Source organism: Montipora foliosa, chromosome 12 (assembly GCF_036669935.1).
Source record: "Montipora foliosa isolate CH-2021 chromosome 12, ASM3666993v2, whole genome shotgun sequence".
NCBI lineage: Eukaryota > Metazoa > Cnidaria > Anthozoa > Scleractinia > Acroporidae > Montipora > Montipora foliosa.
In genome coordinates this window covers 29,622,749-29,630,248 of record NC_090880.1, presented here as the reverse complement: position 1 = coordinate 29,630,248, position 7,500 = coordinate 29,622,749, and positions in this window count along the sequence as shown.

Here is a 7,500-nt window from a genome sequence, read left to right as displayed (position 1 = left end):
TCCCTTGAGCATTACCCCGTGATTCCCATCTTGCCAAGAGAAATCCCCCTTTCCAGGATCCCATTGTACATTGTCCATCTGAGAATTGGTGCTGGGCATTACGATGCTGCAATTGATAATCCCCTTTTGCCACGGGAAACTGGTGAATCTTCATATTCGTCGTCCACAAGGAAATTGCCATCAACATGCCAAAATGAAGTAACATCAAAAGAGCCCGAAAAGGTACCAATAACAACTGAAGTGGGATGTAGATGTGGTAGAGGTAGCGCAAGAAACAAAGGAGAAAGATCATTTTGTCGTGTTTACAAAGGTGCTGCACGTGCAGCATGATTATATTTCCTTCCTTAACCAACGATATTCTTGCTGTTGCTTTCTGATTCCAAGCTCAAGTGCTAAATTTGTTCTTTTTTTACCTGTCTTTAAACTTTTAAAGAATTGATGGCTAATCTTTTATCGAGAAAACGGACTGCTTTCGTTTCGTAGATATGGCTGTGATTTGAGCTTGCGTGTTTACACCAGTGCCGTTATATTACACAACATGCATCAGAATACATTGTGTATCTCGTGCCGCTCTCACGTTTAAAGCCAAAAAAATTACTGTAATACAACACGGAGTTCAAAAATCCATTTGGAAGGATTAATTAAGCCTCTTAGTCTAAACTCGGGGGATCGATTGCGAAAGACTGTAAGATAAAAGTTTAACCATTGAGCAATTCTTGTATGTTCGCATCTCCATTCCGAAGGTAACACAAGGAAACCACAGAAGTTTAAGAAATTAAAGAAGAATAATATCATAACAGCATATTCTAACACTGCTCCTCTATGCCCAACCTTCCTCTGTGCCCACTATTCCTCTGTACCTACTGTTCGTCTGTGTCCACTATTCCTCTGTGCCTACTGTTCCTCTGTGCCTACTGTACCTCTGTTCCTCTGTGCCTACTGCTCCTCTGTGCTGTTCCTCTGTGCCCATTGTTCCTCGGTACCCACTGTGCCTACTGGGCCTACTGTTCCTATGTGCCTACTGTTCCTCTGTTCCTCTGTGCCTCTGTGCCCACTGTTCCTCTAGGACCGGTCTTCGCTAGTAAGTGACGTCAATGATAAGCATTGAATATACAGAAACTGTAACTTGTTAGATCTCAAACATCAAAGGTGGGGGAAAAACTCGCCTAAACATCATTACCAAAAATCACCCAAAAAACAGCCGGGATGGAGTACCGGGGAAGGCGGAGGAAAAATTTAGTCAAAGACTGACGTTGTTCATGCGTCGCTATCTGAACCAACAATGAATCACACTGAGCATTGATTGCATGATTTGAGCCTGCAAGGAATTCTACGAATACGAATACGTCGCAGCCCATGCTTGAACGACATGATGTACAAATAGAACTATCGTAGAGAAAAGCAGCGGCCTGCAGCCCATGTCTGAACATACCTACGCTTTGTAAAAGCATAACTTTAAACTTAGATCTAAGCGTGGATAGTTTCGCAACCCCGTGAACAAGACAGTTAGTCCGCAGCCCATGTCTGAACAAACCTTTGCCTTGCAACGTGTGGCTTATTAGTGGGTACAGTTAACACTAAGCGTTACGCAAATGATTGATAGCCCTAATCTAGCAAGAATAGCAGACCATGACTGAACTATGCTAGAGTATTTAGAAAGGATAAATTCGCGTGCCCATGAAATAGCAGCCCTTGTCTGAACTAAATCCGGGACGTCAAAATTAGCAGCTTTAATCGTTTTGGGCATTAGCAGACAAAGCACCTGAACGCAGGTACATTTTAAACGTATCAGATTGCCAGCGACCAAGTTTGCGAATTTGGGAATCAGAGAAACCTTGCTCGGAAGCATGAGTTGCGGCTCCAATGCGGAAACTATGGCCTTTGTAACGGCTCGTGTCTAAACCACAAAAAACAAGGCAACGTTTTAATTCAGTATTGAACGAGCTGATGGTGACCGGGCGCAGATCACTTTCACAAAATAGAGGACCAGAAGCAGCGCCTCATGCCACAGTAATCAAGTAATGTTTGTACTGGGCAAACTGACACAGAATTTTCTCTTGCGATGAGGATTTCAAAGGCTTTATTCGCTGTGTTGTGTTTGAATTTTCGTATTGTCAACTTGGCCATACTTATGCTCCCGTTTGATGATATAAAACAAAGATCATCATATTGCAGAACATCCCCGCCCGAATCCACATTTTTGGCCGCTAGCTCTCCGATGCGAAAGAAACCATAAAAAGCCGTCGTAAACATGGCAGCATATCGCTTCCGTTGTGCCGCCGAGGAATTAGTCGAACACAACGAACTTACTAATAGGTGAAGCAATGGACGCGATATTGGCAGTCGGGTATCGGAAACTCTATTTCGGCTAGTTGCCGTCAACAGCTTTTGTATCAAAAAGGATTTCGTTGGGTCACCAATACCCCTAAGACGATGAACATAGCCGATGGCCGAGACATATGAGCGAATAGTAGCAACGGCAAATTTTTTGCAACTAAGGTACGAATTTAATGAATAAGGCTAAGGCGTCAATTGACACAGGGAGTAATTGGGTTTCGCATGCACTGTAGAACCTAGCATGAAACTGCCGATAACACGTCCACGCACGCTGATACGCTATTTGAGATCCGGATGTTAGACTAGAATTGAGAAGTTCGTTCAACTGAGCGACCAATTCCTGGGCTGAAGGGTCTCGGGAACTGGCGTTGGGAATTCGTCCATTCCAGGTTATATTGCCTTGAACCGCTCTATCTGAAAACGGGAGATTAAGTCGGCGCGCTCGTTAAGCTTCCCTGGAAGATGACGAGCGGTAAAGAAAATATTGAATTTAAGAGTCGTTAACACCATATCCCTGATGAGAATCATAACTATCTTATGTTTAGACGTCTGCTTATTGATTATGTCCACTAAGGCAGCGTTATCGGTCACGAACGTCACACATTTATCCGCCAATTGATCCCCCCATATATGTAACGCAATTACGAGAGGAAACAATTCTAATGCCGTGATGCATGTTCAGTGTTTGCCAAGACTCGGGCCAACTACCATAAAACCAATGTGTTTTAAATAAAGCCCCGTATCCTTTAGAACCGGCTGCATCTGAAGTAATTTCATATCGTGAAGCGGACATTCTTTCATCCAGAAAAAATGTGCGACCATTGTATTGCTCCAAGAACGATAGCCAAACGATTAAATCACTTTTGGCGTCTTTGTTTAAACGGATTTTAAAATGTGGCCTTCGAATTCCTCTCGTAAGATCGATTAGCCTCCGTAAGAAGGCTCTACCCGGCAAAACCACTGAACATGTAAAGTTTAAGAGGCCAATTAATGACTGAAGTTCGCGTAGCGTAACTTTACGCCGCTTATAAAAATCCAGCAGCATCGCGCGACATTTCTGGAGTTTTTCCTCCGGCAATCGAGCTTCCATGCGAATAGAATCTAGAGTAATCCCGACAAAAGGCAATTCGGTCTCGGGTCCTACGGTTTTCTCGGGCGCAATGGGAACGCCTAAGTAGTTACAAAGTGAAATGAACCGTGACAGTAGATTTTCGCAAGACTGCTTACTTTTGGCTATGAACAAAAAGTCATCCAAAACGTGTATTATCTCGTCGGCATGAAAGATTTGCTTGGCGGCCCACTCGAGTGCCGTACTAAATCGCTCAAAAATGGCGCACGATGACCTACAGCCCATTGGGAGGCACCGATCGAAGTAATAATTTCCCCGCCACTTCATCCCCAGTAAAGGATAGTCCTCCGGGTGAATCGGAATAATTCTAAAGGCAGATTTGATATCAGTTTTAGCGAGATAACAGCCAACTCCTAAACGTTTTACAAACACTATTGCATCTTGAATGGACGCATAGCGTACCGAAGAAAAGTCTACCGGGATTCCTGAATTTACCGAATTCTCATGCGGATATGACAAATGTTGTATAAGTCGGAACTCATTGGGTGCTTTCTTAGGGACGATTCCTAACGGTGACACGACAAAATTATCGAACGGCGGGGCGCTAAATGGGCCTGCAACCCTACCGGCTTCGATTTCCTTGTGTAATTTTTCCGTTACGACGTTTGGTTGGTCGTTGGCACTAAGCAAATTTGGAGATTCGAAGCTTGATCTTAAATTAGAGTAATGAATATGAAACCCATATGGGAAGCCTTGTATCAAAAAGTTTTTTAAAAAGGGGTCGTAATCACGCAGAACTGAAGTAAGACGGTCAATTCTTACGGGGGTGACTGGATTGCTCTCTCGCAGAAGCGCTAGCCGCTGTTGTTCCACTAGGCTTAATGCTCGAGGTTGGTGGCTCCCCTCCCTCTGAACAATTTTTGGCTGCGTGCTTACCTCCACATCGGGAGCAGATGTGGGTAAAGGAACACCCTGAACAGAACCTCCCGTTATTAAAGTTAAAGCATGTTCCTTTAACGAGAGGGATTTGTCGCGATTTTCCGACTCGCCCGGCGGGAAGGTTACCTCTCTGGGGACGAAAAGGCAAGGTAAGTGAAGTGGCCTCGAGCCATAACTTTCACTGGACTTCCTCCCAAGGGTACCTATCGGGGGCGGACTGACGCAAATATCTAAATTGCTCATCATAGTAAGCCCAGTTCCCGTTTTTGTTTGCAATGGCACGAACGGTCTCACAATATTTTAGCAAAGCGGCCGTGTCCCCCGCGAACTTCTGGCAATAAATGGCCATAAACGTGTGGAACGCCGTGACCCACTGCTGAATACTATTCAATTTACGTGGGGCGCTAGCTGGCTCTAATGTTATCTGCGGCGTATTGCCATTGCCTGTAGCCGGAAGCCCAACAGTAAAACGCTCTTGTTGAACCGCGGTTTGGAGCAGTGCTCCAAGGTGTATAAATTCGTAAGCCCAAATTTTTGATTTTATTTTGTCGCTAACTGCACTTCCAAGTGGGATGGCGACGCTTGAGAAAAGGGGTGTGGTGGCCATACTGTGCACGTTAGGTGATACAATATTACCTCCAGAAGTCCCGGCAATAGCTTGCGTCGCTTGCACAACGGAATTCTGGACTATCGAGGCGGTAGTGGGCACGAGATCGGACACTTCGGTCGACGTTAATGCTGCGTTAGTTGCCGTTGTTCCTGACGGTGGTGGTCGTAGCGCGTCCTGGACGACCTTTTGGACAGCCAGAGAAAGGGCACTGGACAGCGCTGCAACATTTACTTGCATCGTGCCGTCTTGTTGATTAGAGGTACTATTTGACAAGCTGCTCGACGTGCTAGCGGTACTGGTTGCCATGCTGTTTTCTGTAGAGGCAGAAGGGCCAGAACGTCTCGGACGCTTACTTCGTGGAGGCATACTCGTAAAGAAGAAAGAGTGTTAATTGATCCAAACGTCTTAATGTTCTCGTGTAACGCTTAATCGGTAGTTGTATCGCAATAACTTTCACAGGTCAAATAAATGAGGTATTAAAATTAAGAATTGTCATTAGATCGTGCGCTCGTATCCTCAAATACATACAAATAGCTTGAGACTCCGAGTGCTATGGCACGCAACACAGGCGGCCCACTCATTTGGAGACAAAGCATGAAATCGACCGTGACCGGCCAAACAAGGATCAAGGACAAACAATACGTTGTGAGTACAATGGCGAATTACACTATCAAGTACCAACGCAAAACAATATTTAACTTGGCGGTATGTCCAATAAAGAGGAAATAATGAGCTACAGTACAGATCTAAGACTCTAACGATGTACATCATTAAACACTTTAAGTGATTGGATCAAAGCCCCCCTCAAACTTCGATAAAGTTTAAACTGTCCACGTTGGTTCAGATGAACTCCATCGTGCAATAAGAAGGACGGTGTTGTCCTCCAAAATCCCCTGTGTCTCCAGTAAAATGCAAATGGAAGGGGCTGTAGGACAACGCGTAAATAATCCGTCAACGTGCGAATGCGTACGTTTAAGTGCGCGTTCTTTCTTAGTATAGTTTGGCACACGCAAACCACGGTTACGCCAAATTGTTCATGTAATAGCTTTGTTAGGTCTTCTAACTGTGAACCGACGGTTAGAGCAGAACGGAGTGAACAATCAGTGATATCGTTCGTACCCAACTGGAGAATAACAATGTCAGGCGAAAATTGTCGGACTATCTCCAAATCGTAGCGTATGACTTTGGCCACAGTTCGTCCCCCTACTCCATGCCAGCGCAGGGTCATAGGGGTGGTGATGTCAAAATCCTCCCGTAAAGAGTTTGTAGGCAGACGTACAAACTCATGCAAATGCCTGATGAAGGAGTGCCCCAAAATCAAAACCCGAGGTTCAGCCATAACTACACATCCAGAGAGAAGACTACACGTAAGCGCAACACATGCTACGGGAAAATAATAAAGTAGTGTACTTGCCTTAACACGGTGCGTAGAACTTTCTAGATAACCAAAAAATGCCAGAAAAAAAAACACCACTTCCTGTCATCTGCTCGCGGAGTGTCAATTTCAACCCACGTATGCAAATTTGTTAAACTCGAATATTACACAACACGATGAATCAATAAAGGCCGAAAATGTAACAGAAATTTTTTCCAGCGAAATATTTTATTGAAACAAACAACATATTTACTATTAGACGCAAAAAATCCTTCCTATTTCATTGCGTGCGTGAAAAGAATTAGCCCAATTCGTGTCAAATCTATACGCAACAAAATAAATTCAGGATCAAACCCTTTTCTGAAGAATCTTTTCCTTAAATAACGACGCAAAACATGGACTACAAGCTCTCATTCAAATTACTTGTTGACTAACGAGAACTGAAGCTTTCTTTCAAATGAATTTTCACTGTCACACTTCCAATATGTTTTACCTGAAGACTGTGCATGCGATAATGGGTTACCCGCTGCTATCACTGGACAAACCTGCTGGTAGCAAAGTTGATTTCAAAGAGTAACATTGCGCTTCAGGTTAATGGTAAGTAAATAATACACTTAATCACGTTAATTATTTACTACGGAAGTGAGAATCTTCAAACATCGAAGACAATTTAGCAGGTGTTCTCATAAAAAAATTGACATTTCCGTTCTTTTCCCGGAACGCTCTTTGTAATTTAGGCCTGTTGCAAACGTCGTGCTACTGCCGTGCCGAACTCAAATGAATTCGGCTTGGCAGTGGCACGACGATGGCACGGCAGCGGTTTCAAACGTCGAACCTAATACAGTCGCGACAAATTCAAAAGACAAAACAAACCATCTATCCAGCGTAATAGAATGCAAATAATGCAAAATACATTAAATTAATTTATGAATTGAGTTCGGCGCAACAATAGCACGCCGTTTGAAACCAAGTCATGCTACTGCCGTGCGGCACGGCAAGTCCAGCCGTGCCGCGCTTAATGGTTTCAAACGGCGTGCTACTGCCGAGCTTAAATCGAAATGACAATTTCATTTGAGTTCGGCACGGCAGTAGCACGACGTTTGAAACAGGCCTTATTTTAGATACTTTGCCAAGGAATTGGGAAGAACCTTTATAAAATCCCTATCGAAT